Source organism: Amphiura filiformis, chromosome 8 (genome assembly GCF_039555335.1).
Source record: "Amphiura filiformis chromosome 8, Afil_fr2py, whole genome shotgun sequence".
NCBI lineage: Eukaryota > Metazoa > Echinodermata > Ophiuroidea > Amphilepidida > Amphiuridae > Amphiura > Amphiura filiformis.
In genome coordinates this window covers 31,520,280-31,536,866 of record NC_092635.1, presented here as the reverse complement: position 1 = coordinate 31,536,866, position 16,587 = coordinate 31,520,280, and the positions used below count along the sequence as shown (strand labels likewise).

The 16,587-nt window shown below is 35.9% G+C and overlaps 1 protein-coding gene across 1 annotated transcript in view; it reads right to left on the bottom strand.

Annotated features, from left to right (window-relative positions):
- The window catches only part of LOC140158958 (NACHT domain- and WD repeat-containing protein 1-like), a 250,273-nt gene extending 246,239 nt beyond the window's left edge, over positions 1-4,034 (bottom strand). Inside the window, 1 exon segment of the mRNA XM_072182251.1 lies at positions 3,918-4,034. The gene's annotated coding sequence lies outside the window, so the exon portion shown is untranslated.
- Positions 4,035-16,587: the final 12,553 nt, after the last annotated feature.

Below are 16,587 nucleotides of genomic sequence, written 5' to 3'. Positions count from 1 at the left end.
TCTGAGTCTGGACCTAGACCTAAATGCTAGGATCATGGTTGACCTAAAAAAAAAAAAAATTGAATTTTGCACATTGTTTTGTAATTTTAATATGAAAATTGATACATAGTTTTCATGTCATACTCTATTAATGATATCAGAATGCATTGAATTTGAATGCATTTTGATATCATTAATAGAGTATGACATGAAAACTATGTATCAATTTTCATATTAAAATTACAAAACAATGTGCAAAATTCAATTTTTTTTTTTTTTTTTAGGTCAACCATGATCCTAGCATTTAGGTCTAGGTCCAGAGACACTACAAAACCGAAAAAAACTTTGAAAAAAATTAAAAAAAAAAAAAAAAAAAAAAAAAAATTCTGAAAATCGAAAAAACGGATTCGACGTTTTTTGACACTTGGAATTCTAGAAAACGGACGGAATACGGCAAAAACGGACTAGTTGGCAGGTATGCACTATAAACAAGTCAAAACTAGCTGCAAATATTGACCATCCCTGCTGCTCTGTATGTGACAGGCTTCTCTGTGCAATCTAGTGAAATGTCAAGAGCTAAATACTTGTAAGAACCACTGAGCCACTGTATTACACTGCATATTCATTTAAATTTGGGTAACATTATATCCCGGTACACTACACATGAAACAACTTCAGTAAAATATAATACAGTATTGTTAACATTTTGAATTAAATTTATGAGCCACTCGTGTGATACAAATTAACATCCACGTGGGTGAAAGGCGATAACAAGTAGCATGGCGTACAGACAAGACGCAGCACAATATGTTGGGAAGATCCCTGTTGGATTGGGAGAGCCACCACTAGAGTGTCAGATCGAAAGAGAGAGCGCCGCATTGTCAATCAGAGAGCTAGAGGATTGCATACATATACGTGGGAGGCAGAGGATCTACTGTTTCCTGGCTACTTAACTTGACTTGGCACTTTTTATGCAACAGGTCTTAAACTCTGGTCGCTGATGTAATGATAATGTATAGCAGATATATTCATGAGATATGTGATAAAATATAATATCATATACTTTTGAATCTTTGGCATGTAGCTAAGATGTGGCATGTCCGTCCACCCACACAATATTCATTGATCAACATGCCCTAATTTGTGTGCAGCGTATAAGTAAAGATTGGGTTTTTTTTTGTATGCATAATTTTTTATTGTATTTGCAAATTAATTTGTGTGCAGCATAAAAGTTTGCATGCATCATCTGTTGTTGTTGTTATTGTTGTTGTTGTTGTTGTTGGGGTATTCTGTTTTTCATCAAACTATCTAAAATATGTTTCAAATTGAATCAACCAAATTTATTTATTTTCCATCAAAAATTAACAACAAAATACAATATTATAAAAAAAATGAATAAATAATAATAAATAATATCTAAAAATTACATTGACTTTAAAGATGTGTAACCAACCTTATAGCCTCCCCCCCCCCTGCCCACTTTATTCTATCAACTCATATTTTACTCATAATTCCAGATATTTTAAGCAAGAAATATGTTCCATTTAGATGTTTAAACGAAAAAGTAATACCCTCATCCCTCTTCTATGGGTCATTGTGAAACATGTTTTTGTTTCACATATCAGAACCGATTAGCACCTAAAACAGATTTGCTTGACAATCATACAGGACATGGCATGGGTATGGATGAGAAAAACCTCACCAGCCAATTCAGGTGGTTTTTTTAAAACAATTTTTGAATTAATTTTTCTGCATGAAGAATTTCCATTGACTTTGTACAGAGAGTATTTTAGTCATGATCAACATGGGTGCACTGGAATGAGCTTTATTGGTTATGTTGAACAAAGTTTAGACTTGTGGTATCCTATATGGCAATTAATATCCTTTTTAAAGAAATTTTTTGTTTGCACTCAGCCAAAGATTGGTACATGTAAATGTTAGAAAATACTGTAGAAGTCCATTCATACCCCTATCTAAGACCTTAAATATCCTCTGAATTCTTAGTTTACTGCCAAGAAGATACCAATAAATGTTGAACAACAAATTAAAAACCTCCGCTATGTACCACTTCCTACCAAAAGCAGTGTACTCTCTAAATGTAAAAGAGTGAAAATTTCACTCGGAACTTGGAGTGATTTCATTCTCACTCTATTCGAGCGGTTATTCGTTCTTTTAGAGTGAAAAAAAGCTTCTACTCGGTCAATCTAGATTCACTCCTTGCAGAGTGATCCAAAATTACCGCTCAATTTCAGAGTGAAATCAGAATCACTCTTTGCGGAGTGAATCCACAGTTCGTACAGCCAATCAGAAAGCCGGATTTTCGCACAAAAAAATTGTGATTATTCATTCGCAAATTAATCGTTGCAGCAATGGCGGTGGAGTTGTCAGTAGTCAGGAATGGGCGAGGCAGTTTGGCGAAGAAATAGCCAATATTTTTGTCGGTAAATATAGGCCTACTTTGAACTATTTTATTTATATGTTGAATCATTGCAGATTGTAATCGACAACTAAAAATCTGATGTTATTGTTTCAAAGGTGATAATTGTACCCATGAAGCGTCTTCATTTGTTGAACACATTGATTCACATTGTCGGTTTGGTATTACACTCATGCACTGCTATGCATACCTGGTACATGTTTTACTTCATAAACCTGTAAATGATTGAGTGTACTTGTGTAATATTAAAATTGTAATGTTTGTTATACTGCGTCAGCCTTTTTATTGTTAGTATGTACCCGATCACATCTCCGAGTCCGATGCGCTAGTCATGCTATACATACCAGTAGCCACAGGATCGCATGCAGCAAGGCCAGGCCATACCTAGCTAGGCTTAGGCCATATGGTCAGGCCAAAGCATAGGCCTGTTATCTCTGACCAGTCTCTAATTTATCATGTTTATATAGGCCTACTGCAGCACGTTATATCTGCATGTGTGATGCCAAAAGTCACAGAGGACTATAGGCCTCTATGTCTGACCAGTCTCCAAAAGGCTGTACTATAATAGTATACAGCACGTCTATCTGCATGTGTGATGCTAGGCCTATAGTTCTACGTCACTAAGCTTTTAATCATGCCAAAATTACCATTTTAATCTTAATTAACATGTAATAACACTTATTGTGTTGTAATTCCTTTGCTCACAAAAAATACATGAATGAATGAACATTTTGTGCCTATTTCTGTGATTATTTTTTGTCAGTCTCATTTACTTCTTTATTTCAGAGCTTTTAACTCAAAAAGAGTGGTTTTTCCACTCCTCTTTGGAGCTGTATGAGTGACCACTCCTTTTGGAGTGAAATTCACTCTCACTCTTTTTTCCCGAGTGAATTTCCTCACTCTTTTTGAAGAGTGAATTTCACTCTAAAAGGAGTGGTCACTCATACAGCTCCAAGGAGGAGTGGAAAAACCACTCTTTTTGAGTTGTTTTTCACTCTTTCACATTTAGAGAGTAGCAAATATTACAGTTTTTGTGACACAAAACAGTGGTCAATCACAGAGTTGATTAGGAGTAGTTTCCGATCTTTTCCTGAAAACCAAGATGACTAGAGAAGCTATAGGCCTATATCCAGGTCATATGTCAGAGGGATATCCTGTGCATCCATATCACCCTATTAGATGGCAGCTAGCCATTCATCACATAACTGATGCAATCCTGATATGCAAAATACTTCTTCCACATCTCTTTATAAACTCCAAAATTGTATAATTATTGACTTGTTGGATATTTAAGGCGATTTTAGTCAACCTAACTCTATGTACATCTCCCATATAATGTCTATTGACATGGTATTTCATACACAAATTATATGATTTAAATCATATCATAGACCATGGACCATATACACTAGCTTACCAATTTCAATCTCCAGGTACGTTCCAATCCTGTAACATTACACAAAACACTCACTGCAAGACTGAATAATGTTATTGTACTTACATTGAACACAGCATTACCTATTTCCCCACGCATCACATGCACTTCACACATTGACATCAAAATATACCATGGCTACAATGATAGATAAATACACGTTGCTACACCACTATTTCTATCATACCATAAAGTCACTGAACCAAGATAGTTCATTGTCACTGATATAGGAAAAAGTCATGTATATAAGTTCCGTCTGGCAACCAGTTATTTTCCTGTTTGTTGGTAACTTCTTTCCAGGACTGAATAGTTAATGATATTGATATGACCTATATATGTTGGTGCCCTGTAAGCTTATAAAACAGAAAGTTTAAAAGGGAATTGAACGGAAACTCGCTTTTAAAGATCAATTTGATTTGTTTGCTATAGGCCTACATGTACCTATACAACATTTGACCATTCATTTTATGATGTTATTACATAATTCGTGTACCCTATTTACTAAATAAATAAATAAATAAATAACAGAAATTTCGGTTTTTATATACCGCCTTTTTACCATATCTCAAAGGATTCAAAGCGCTGTAATTTCACTGCCATGGTAAATTATCACAATCAGATCTTATCAACTAAGCATTGTGCAGCCAAACCAACGCAAACTTATCCATACTTACACAGGTGCTTACAATGTAGATTGTAACATCCACCAATCATCTGTGATAAACAACTAATCACAGCTTTTGAAAGCAGGAAGAAACCGGAGATCCTAGAGAAAACCTGCGAAAGTGAGCATGGATCGGGATAAACCAAGTGCACATACAGTCCTTGGGCACGGCTGGGGCTTTAACCTGATCGATGAGACAGTGGTGCAAGGCGAAGGAACAATCGCTGCGCCAACTCGCTTTCCATCTCACTAGCGACACACAATTAAGTTCTGACCACAACCACCAACATCTTTCTTTTCATATCAACATAAAACAAACAACCTCATTGGTTAAATTTAAATTGCTTCTCCTTAGAGACCAGTGATGGCGTAAGAATAATTGGCTGGGGCAAAATGGAAAAAAAATACTTTTGGGGCAAAAAACTGAAATTTAATGATTATGGCCAAAAACAGTGAATTTTCTGTGATTTTTTGTCCTCCCTTTCCCACCCTCCTCCAATGTTGTGCTGCCACAACTAGTAGCGGGGACTTATTTAGCAGCGGGAGTAATAAAGTAAGGTATTTTCACAAGTGGTAAAATCCCAGAATTTGCAAAACATTATTAATCTTAGTCCCATAAAATGGTTGGGGGTGGGCAAGCAGGTGGGGCTAAAAGCTGTAATCCCATGCCCCATATCAAGGGTTCAACCATTGTGATAAACATGGTTCTATGGTAAGAAATGTCTAGAGCTATTTACATAATTATTGCCGGAAGAAAGTGGATGTTTAAGTAACTTGCTAAACAATTTAATTTTGATTAAAGAGTTCAACTTCAACACTACACTATTTTTCGCTCACCTGGAACCTTTTCACTAGTCCGACTAGCGTCTTCAGCAGATGGTGATGCTGTGATGGTATCTTGTCTACGATCGGGATCAAGCCTCCAATTTCGTTATTTTTAGGGCAGGCCAACTTGGCCTTGGCTATTTAACATTTTAGGGGGCACCGAGGCCATCATGCCAGGGCACCAAGGCCAAAGCAAATTTCGTTATTTTTAGGGCAGGCCAACTTGGCCTAGGCTATTTAACATTTTAGGGGGCACCGAGGCCATGATTTATTTATTTCATATATTTATTCGCTCATCCATCCATCCACCATTATTTCTTCTTTCTTTATTTATTTCATGATTCATTCATTTATTTATATATATATTTATTTATTTATTTATTTCATGATTCATTCAGTGAAATATGAGTATGTAAATAAACAGAAACAAACACCTGGGAGGTGCAGTGATACAGTCAAACTTTTACCTGTTATTAGAATGATAATACAGCTTCAATTTTCATATTCGTTCCAGGTTCGTTATTAGAATACATTCAGGCATGAAAATGTCAGCGTTTTTATTTTCCAGCATTTTTTTTAACGCTGAAAAAACACGGAAGAAAAAAAATCACGCAAAAATACGTAAAATAAATCTCCGATAAACAAATTGCAGGATGTCACAGGATCTCTACCTGTTGCAGAACGATCGAAAAACATATTTGCCAACCCCGCTAAGGAGACACGTGTTGGGCGCTTTCGTCAGCAAGGGAACATGTGGCCCCGATATCGATGAACTTTGTTGTGTGCAGCCTGCAGCGCATTTGCTGCGCTTGTGCGGCAAAAGATCTGGCAACTCTGTTGTGATTTCGCTTGCGGGCGAGGAAGCTGGAGGAAACGACACGTGTGATCATAATGATTGAGTGTAACCTGCGATTGTATGAAAGCTTAAGCTTTACAGTCAATTGTGATACAAAATAAAAGGGCTACTTTTAAATTGATTCCACTTCCGGGAATCGAGAGCATTTTTTTGTTCCCGACCCGAGACTCGATCCCAAATGCTACTGGCCACTGCAAAATTAGGGTAAGGCCATTGTGGCCGCGTAAAGTTCTTGTTTTTCAGGGCATTAAGGCCAAATGAAAGGGCACCGCGGCAATGGCCGCGGTAGCCGCCGCGAAATTCGAGCACTAATCGGGATAACCTTCACTGATGACATCATATGATTGACAGAATGACGTCATAGGATGTTACCCCCCCCCCCGGCATCAGTAGGTTGTCCCAAATTGGGTCTATTTCGAGTCCTTTGTCACGATTCAGTCTCGGTTTCTGAGTTCTTATCAGTGAAGGTTAACCTTCATGTCATCAGTGAAAGATATCCCAATCGTAGACAAGATACCATCACAGCATCACCATCTGCTGAAGATGCTAGTCGAACTAGTGAAAACGTTCCAGGTGAGCGAAAAATAGTGTAGTGGTTGAAGTTTTAACTTTAATCATTTTATCTACCACTACGTACGAATATCCAGTTGTATAATTTAATTTTGATTTAATTAAATGTTGATTAAATAAATTGATTTACTGGAGCATGAAATATTAAGCATTTCGCAGATATCTAAATTTAAAACTTGACATCAGAAATGAAAGAATGCAAAAACTTTGTCAAATATGTATTGCATTGTATTCCTGGTCTGTAGCATACTCCAATGACCCAACCATAATTCCTATTATTCTTCAGAGTTTAAAGTTTATGTTTTGAACTGTTTTCCACCGACATATTCCAATTTAAATCAGATTTTGGAATTGTTCAATATTTTTCTCTGAACTCACATGAATGTCATAAAAGTAATCAGAATCAAAACTTAAACTTGAACTGATGGTTCAGCAGTAGGTCTTGCATTAAAGCCTAGGAACTTCTATGGAAGTATAGTAGTCTAAATAAAGGTGGGGGTGGGCATTTGGCCCCAAATATCGTACTTGCCTCCACACCCACCCACAAAAAGGCCTTGTCATCCTAAAAACCAAATAACTAAAATTTTGGCAGCAATTGTACACAAAATTGATTGATTTTGTCCGCATTGAAATTCACTTTGCCCCCCCCCCACACCCGGACAAAATTCCTAGATCCGCCACTCTTCTTTTCCCTCCCATGTTCTTCTTCCCTCCCTCTTTCTGTTCTTTTCCCTCTTGTATTCCTCTTCTTCCATCTTCTCCTCTTCCACTTATTCCCTCTCCTTGTCCACATCCCCTTCTACATCAATAACATAGATGTATACAACTAGCATACATTAGAGCCATTGATGTATACAACTAGCATTATGACATTAGAGCCTTTCATTCTTGGCTACTTAAGGGTGGTCTTAACCCTGGAATTATGGAAACTTTCGGGCTTCATAACTGCTAAATTATTAGTCTAAAGAATATAAAAGTATACATTTTTAGACTGGAAATGACTTACTAAATTCATCTGTGAGGTCCAATTTGGGCAAAATTCTCATTTTTGAGAAAATCCCAAAACGGGTTTTTGGCCCAAATTTTTTAAGTGCAGCGTAACAAAAAAAAATTGTTTGGCCAAAAAAATTTTTTTATTAATTTTTAAAAACTAGATAAAAATATCTAGGGACGTTTTTTATTTTTTTGAATTTTGACCAACTTTGAGAAATTTGCACCAAAAATGGTCAAAAAATATTTTTGGTGAAGTTGGTCAAAATTCAAAAAATGAAAAAACGGTCCCTAGATATTTTTATCTAGTTTTTAAAATTAGTAAAAAAATAATTTTGGCCAAACAATTTTTTTGTTAGGTTGCACGAAAAATTTGGGCCAAAAACCGCTTTTTTGGGATTTTCTCCAAAATGAGCATTTTGGCCCAAATTGACCTCACAGATGAATTCATCAAGTCATTTCCATTCTAAAATGTATACTTTTATATTCTTTAGACTAATAATTTAGCAGTTATGAGGCCCGAAAGTTTTCATAATTCCAGGGTTCAGACCAACCTTAAGGGGGTACTACACGCCTTGATAAATTTGTGACTATTTTTGCATTTTCCAAGAAATTATAACACACTGGTAACAAAAGTTATGTATATATTATAGGGGCAGAAATCCAGTTAATACACTGGAATTTCAGTGACTCAAAACAAGCGGTACGTTATTTATGATAAGAAAAGAGGTACAGCTAGAATGTACCTCATTTCTTAACATGACATAATGAACCACTTGCCTTGAAGCACTGAAATTTCAATGAAGTAATTGGATTCCTTGCCCCAATAATATACATAAGTTTTGTTACCAGTGTTTAGTTAGTTTTTGAGAAAAATGCAAAATTAGTCACAAAATTTATCAGGGGTGTAGTACCACCTTAAAGGAAAATAATGATTTCAAAAAACAAATTCAAACCATGCATAATACTTTGTCATAGGCAATCATCAACACTTTTTTCACTTTAAAATCGACTAGATTCATTTCTACAAAATTCAATCAATTGCTAGTGTATTTGGTGGAGGTGTTTACATGATACCACTTGATACTCAAAATCAAATTATGGCCCTGTATTTCCAAGGAACTACTTACAGATTCATTACAGGTGGAATTGACCACTCACGCTCTCAGCTGACGATGATAAAATTCTATTTCTGTTGTAAATAAAATGTCAATTTACCCAATATATTCATCTGTACTGAGTATTGTGACGTGTATTTATGAATTTCCTTTGAACTAAAATACAACAACGAAGGTCAAGCAAGCCTTAATTTGAAGTTGTTTCTATGTGTCTCAATATAATTTTGGATCAAACCTTTACCTAATGATATTTGGAAGAATGTTATTTGTTTTTCATTAGAAAAGAGCTTGTCAAATTACACTCATAACTGAGGCGTTGCAATGCTTCAATGTATTGAAAAATATCAATGTTTTTTCCAACATTGATTTGTCAATGTTTTCAATCCAAAACACTGACAAAATTGAATAATCAAATTGTGAATGTTCTTGACATGAAAAGGGAATTAAATCATTACACTTTGTATTTTCTTGATCAAATGGGATAAGATTGCAACCAAATCAGGCATTCAGGGAAATCAATAGTGTGTCATTGCTAAAAGTGACTGACAGTTCATGATTGGCTTTGAAGTATAGATTTCAATTGTGACACGATCTGGTCCATGGGGTCCAAAGGCGGCAAATTTGAAACTGAGATAAAGGTAAAAATATGCAGTAAAAAAACAATAAAATACATAAGAAAATAAACATCAAAAAACTTCATTACTTTAGAACCAAGTATGCTAGACCTTTGGTGTTTTTAGTAAATGATAGCCTATTGTATGTATAATGTAATAATTATAGTAACTCAATTCTCGCGATTGACAATACATTGCGCCGCCAACGGTTGCTCTTGCTAGTCCAAACTTTGACCTTTAGGGTCCACATCGCCTTCCTAGCCACCATTGGGTTTTTACGCGAGTGTGATAATAATAATGCTGAAAACAGCTTCACAAAGGATTCTGTGTGATCAATAGATCGAAAATGGATATACTACAATTATTGTAAACTTCTGTAAGTGTACATTCGCGTGAACGTAATTATATTGACATTTACACACACAATGACATGTTCCCGTGTTGAATTCGTATTACGCGGGCTTTGGATGTCGACATTTTCCCATGATACACTGCGTATTTCGGCCTAGGCACATCGTATTGTGAATTGACCGAATTTTCAAAAATGCCTCCTTTGGCCCCCACAATTATATTATATCTCAAAAAGTCATTTTGTTGACATGGTGCTCATTATGTTAGAGCGGTTCACAAATTTTTAATGGAGTCAATGTTTTCAATGTTTTTATTTCAATGTCAATGTTCAATGTTTTTTTGAACATCGCAATGGGCTTATTCATAACTTAAAGTTGTTTGTGTGTGTGGTGTTTGGGGTGTTCTGGTGGGGATGTGTAACTGTGTATGTGTGTCAGAGAAACAGAAGCTGAAACAGATGAGTTATCAGATCCACAGGTCAATTCCAGTTTATTCCACTTACTCATTTTATAAAGTTCAGAGAAATTATAAGACTGAATGTTTTGAGATCCAAATGCCAATTCCACTGAACTTTATTATGGATATCTAAAATGCAATACAATCTTATTTCTTAGAAGTCCTGCATGTACAGAAAAGACAATGCATCATTGAAAAGACACATTTTCAAATATCTCCTTATTTCATCACCAATTTGTGAATAAAATGAAAATGTTGGGCAGGAAAAACAAACCTCACACCCGGGCCTCACACACATAGTGTCAATGGCCCTTGAACATGTTTAAAGCAAAACCTCCTATGTCACCTCTTAGCAGTCTTGTTTTCAACATATGTTCAAGGCCATTTATGGGAGGTTTTCCTGCCCAGCAATGTTAAAATTATCATTAATATTAACCGGGATATAAACCCATCAGCATCCTCTATTTGCCCCTCCATGACTTCTCACATCTACTTTATGACTTGCTTCCTTGATTTTAGAAAATTCATGTTTTGCTACTTGCAAGCATCAAAATTTGCATTCAATATCACATTTACAGTAAATTACGGTAATAGCAAATTTCACAGCAAGTAATCAATTGACTTGCATGTATTATATTTTGATGAGCGTTAATTCAATGATATACACCGCCAATATGGCTATATTATTTTAGTTGGTTCCAACCATTCAATTAAGAATTTTATATTAATTGCAGGCATGACAGGGTTTAGTGGATTATTAATTGAAATCCATGGAAAGAGACACTGGGCATGTTCATACGGTCATCCAATTCTCAAGGATCAAGTCACTTGAGAATTGTGGTTCAATCCCTGGCTGGGAGTCCATACGACAATATTGACGACTATAGAATCCTTCAGTTTTGAAATGCCTGATAAGGACAAATACAACCGGAAGCACACTGTGACCTATAAATGTTGCACCCAAATGAACCATACATTATATAATGAAACTAAGATCATGGGTTAAGCTCAGCTCTTGAAAATCGCAAAATGGCTTGTTCACACAGGGTCAAGTATTTGCTCAAGAACACACGGCGAGTGGCATGATGGTCGGAGAGAGCTGGCAAAACCGCTCGGCCATATGGCATTTTCCATATACTCGGTTTTAGCTTGTATTTATGTTATTTATTAACATAGGCCTATTTGTTTGTGATATTTCAAACGTTTTAAAATTTCAAAATAATCCCATTCAATTACACGGTTGACGATGGAAATTTACTGAATTTAGAGAATGCACGGCGCATACCACCTGCTCAAGAACTGCGTTGCTTAAGCCAAACGCCCTCCATGTGGATGTACCTTACTGGTCACACAGTTCTACATAGGTACATATGGTTACCAGATGGTCTCAAATTGCTATGGTCAGTTACAGGCTAATATCTCTTCATTCTTGTATCAACATTTTATGAATAAAAATGGCAAAATCTATTATGCACCCAAAGCTCATGGACTCCCATACATGGAGAAAGGCACTAGCAGAGAAGTGATTTATACTTTGATCAGCTCATAATCGGCGGAATTTATTAGGCTTTTATCACTGCGCAAAAAAGTAGGCCATGTTAAGAAGGATATTATTGATCTGCTTGGTATTTTGCATGTTAATGAAGCAAAGTATAGGACTTCAAATAATAATTTGTATTTAATATTATTTATATCAGGCTTTTGAGCGATACAATAAAACTGCATATTGTACAATATTTGCAGAATACCCGGATGCAATACAATAAAAAATATTGTACGCGTATCGCGTACGCGTCGCGCGTTACAATGGTTACAGCACCAACACGCGTCATGATACAACATCACAACAATACAGATACTGTAACGGCTCACAGGAGATTTCTTACTGTGTAAACAAGTAAAATCACAAACTTAATGCGCGGCAATTCTGGATGATGATAACCTTAGGAAATAATAATTCACATCTACAAATAAACCTATTAGTATATATGATTATTCCGAAATTGTCTTTGGAGTAAAGAGCAGAAAACAAGAACGTCAAAAGGTAAGCTTACATTACAATACACATTGGTTAAACCCGGTGGCTAGGTAAGCTTAATTTTTCATTTTACCGCATAGCAAAAGCCTGATATAAATAATAATAATAATATTGAATGGCTTATTTTAGTGTGATACAAGAATATATTGCACTTTCGATAGAAAATATTGCACTCGTCTTCGACTCGTGCAATATTTTTCTATCTCGTCAATATATTCTTGTATCACACTCAAAGCCATTCAATATTATATAAATACTTAAGCCAAATATGTCACAAGACAATTCTCCAAATAAAATATTGATATTAATCTGCTATGTTATAGGGCCCGTCGATTACGAACAGATCAAACTATAGTTTAAGAATCATGGAACCTGTTAAATTTCAAACCATTCTTCGTAAGGTATAGAATACAATCCCGGTCATAATTGTTTGAACTCTTTAACACAGGTACTTCAAAAGTGCCCCCATTCCACCCGATCAATGTTGGTAGGTTTTTTTTGGTCATGCACCCCTACAAACATCTAACATTGATTGGTCGGGCCGGGGAGGGTTGAAGTAGTAGGGAAGGATTCAGACTTCACACCAAAAAAAGCGAAATTTTAATATGTCAAGTATAACAGAAATACGGTTTCAAACAGTCCTGCTTTCAAGCAGTCATGGCCGGGATTGTAATTTGAGACCTCCTCTGGTTGACAGAATCTTGCCCCATCTAAAGTAGAAAGCCTCAGTTAACCCATAGGCCTTCAAAGTTTTGAAGACCTATGGTTAACCTCTGATTTTTACAGTAATGAGCAAAAACTTTGCACAATGGTACTGCGGGACCTATTGTTTTAAGCTCCAAATTTAAAATAAGTTTCTCATGGGAATATACATTGATAAAATGAATTTGTTGCCATCTTTAAGAACATAGACTGCCAAGTTTCAGTCTATGCTAAAAAAAGTTCCAGTAACTAATACAATTCCATATTTTATCTCCAGGTACATTCAACCTATGAAATAGCATTTAGATTCCTAGGCAGAACAACACTTACAAAGAAGGAATATTATGATTTTACACATTGTTAGAACATAAGAATGTATTACTTTTAAATGCCAGTTCATGGAACTAGCAATTCTATCTATATTATAACAATTACTGTATTTTATCACCAGGTACTTTTAACCTAAATAGCGTTTAATTTCTTTGCAGAACAACACTTAGTATTATGCTTGTACATAGTAATGTGTTGCCATCTTAGAATATAGCGGGGGTTGAGAGCCAGAAAACCTCAACTCATAATCACCTGCTCCAACAAAATGAGCATAAAGTCGCCAGGGCACTATAGATGATACAGTCCAAAAAATTCAATACGCTGGCGAAGTTACGTAATAATCTAATTAACTACCATAGCAATAGGTGAAAACAATTTTTGAATATACCGGGCTGCACTGATACATTCACACGGTAGCTGATCACTTGTACCTGTAAGATTAGTATCTTTGAAAAGACCAGTATTGTATTTAATCTATGATTGCAGACATACACAGGTGATGATTGCAACCTGCTTCAAGTGCGGCACGATATGTTCAAAATTGTTTTCACCTATTGCTATGGTAGTTAATCTGATTTATTACGTAACTTCGCCAGCGTGTAGAAAACAAAATACATTGTGCACGAAATATTGATTTTGAAGACCAAAGCAAGGAGCCAACTTTATACTAAAGCCTCCATTCCTCCGCGATACGGAAAACGGGAAAAAATCACGGAAATTGGAATTTGAGCACGGAAAATCGAAAATGAAAAATTCTGAAAAAGTAAGCTTAAAATTGACAGAAAAGTAAGAATTTTCTTGAAAAAATATTTAAAACTATCCAAAAATTTGCTTTTCTCGCCGTGAATCTTGCTTAAAAGATTCATTTCTACCACGAAAATCTATTTCTGTGGCGAAAGGTTGCAGAATTCGACAACCATTGCAACTAAAAAAGCTAAAGTTTGACCTGATTTTCCAGCCTGAATGTACAAAAACAGTCCATTTTCTGGCACATTCAAGCAACAACACAAGTAATATTCTTTATTTACTACTCAAACCTTGCAGTATATTGACCTTTTAAGCTGATTTATGAGGACAACATTTGTGTATTTTTGATAGTCCGGTCGGCAATTTCCATGCTTTGTTTTGGCATCACTCAGGGGTATGGAGTCAATGAAATACTGCCCTCACTCAATTTTTTACCTTTTTTTGATTTTCGCCAATTTTTGGGCATAAATCTCGCTTTTTTCTCGCATTTTGAAGTTGCCATCTCGCATTTTTGGTCAAAAAATTGCGTTTTTTCTCTAAGCCTAGTGATACTGTGATGAAAAACATACCAAGGAATTACTTATGTTATACTTCAATGGCAATGTTGAAGGTCGGCTTCAGTAAGGTAGGACAAATAACTAACAAGTTCATGTTGTCATTTTGCTTTGTAAGGTGTTTTTATAGGGATTTATGAGTAAAACGGAAAATCACGGAAAATGGCAAAATTGCAAAACGGAATTTTGATTTTGTAAAACGGAGAAATGGAGGCTTTACTTTATACTCATTTTGTGAGAGCAAGTTACGGCTTTCTAGTTCTGAACCCTCGATATACTGTATTATTTATGCCAGATCATGGAACTAGCAATTCTATCTAGATATTATATAACAATTACTGTATTTTATCACCAGGTACATCTAACCCAAAGAAGATATCTTAAGGGTTTTCAAAGCTTAAGGGTTTTCAAATTTTAAGGGTTTAAGGGTTAAAATCTTAAAGGTTTTCAAAGGTTTCTTCGAAGCGCTGAGAGGCATTTGCATTAGGCGCTATATTAAATCTGTCTTTATTATTATTATTTTCACCACTTGCTATGACTGGCTTCTTAACCCTAACGCTCCTGAATACTACAAAATACTACTTGATATATGCGCTGTTCGTGCATGCATCCCACGTGGTGTGATGATGCAATCGCTCTAAGTGATATATAGGCACGGTTTAGCTGGCCAGCGAAGCCCAAGACCGTGGCAAAGTGTCGCCGACCGAGTGCTTGGCATGCGAGGGGTCTCGGGTTTGAATCCCACCCAGAGCAAACAACTTCTTTCCTTCTTTTCTCTCTTTATTCTTTCCTTCTTTCCCTTCCCGTCGCCAAAAAGCCCCTAGGCGGTTAGGGTTAGGGGGGCTCCATTTTCTTCAGAAGTGGGGTCACAAATATGTCGCCCACACAGACTCTAAACAAATTATTCCTTGTTGGACTTACGGTGCGGAGCACACACAAATTCTAATTGTATATAATACAAAAGGAGTGCACAAAATTTTTTGATTGTAAGTGTAAAGAATGCATAGCTAAAGATTGTGCACACATTTTGATTGTAAATAAAAAGAAAGGGTACATAGCGTGCTAAAATTTTAGGTGTAAAACATTATGACCCGCGATTTTTGGTATAAAAATTCTATGACCCAAGTATATTCATGTCTACCCCATTCCAAAGAAAATTACAGCCCCCTTATCCATTCAAATGTCTAGCATTCATACACTACAGATGCACAGATGTATAGCTTTTCAAAAAGCACTGAAAAATATGTGTTCCATATTTGAAGTGGCATGGCCCATGAACTCAACTGTTTTGTACTATATCAACAACAGATAAATATTTGTTAGTTTTAAAATTGTAAACATGTTGTACATATATCTGTAGAGTGGTTTAGATAATTATAAATTGCAACGTTGGATACATTTTGTGTCTTTCTTTCCTACAAGTAGGGGTGAACGTGTGCAGTGCCTGTACAGCAGCTTTGATAATAAAATTTAATTTGAATTGTCAAATTATTTCAAATCTTAATTGAAAAACCGTCACGTTGCTTTTTATATAAACACCCCATCTTACATGCCATCATTACGATACGTAACAATACACTACGTAACTTTTTGAGCATAAAGAGTAGCATAAAGAGTGTGATATCTTGTGGTTGATCTCTGGATACCTTGTTTAATTACTAGATGGATAGGTTTTCAACTCGGTACCAGCTCAGGGGGAACACTATCTCCTGAGTGATGATGCCTTTCTGGCAGATGCTTCTCAGAACATCTACGAGGGGGTATCAAAAAGTTTTAGAAATCGCCCAGAAGTGAAAGAGCTATATCAATGAAATTTTGTCAGTGCAATCACTGGTCTTTATGTACACTATGGTGCAAAAATGGTCTCATAAGTATGTTTACTTCTTTTTACAGGAGCTAGATGTCACTACCTGCCTATGTA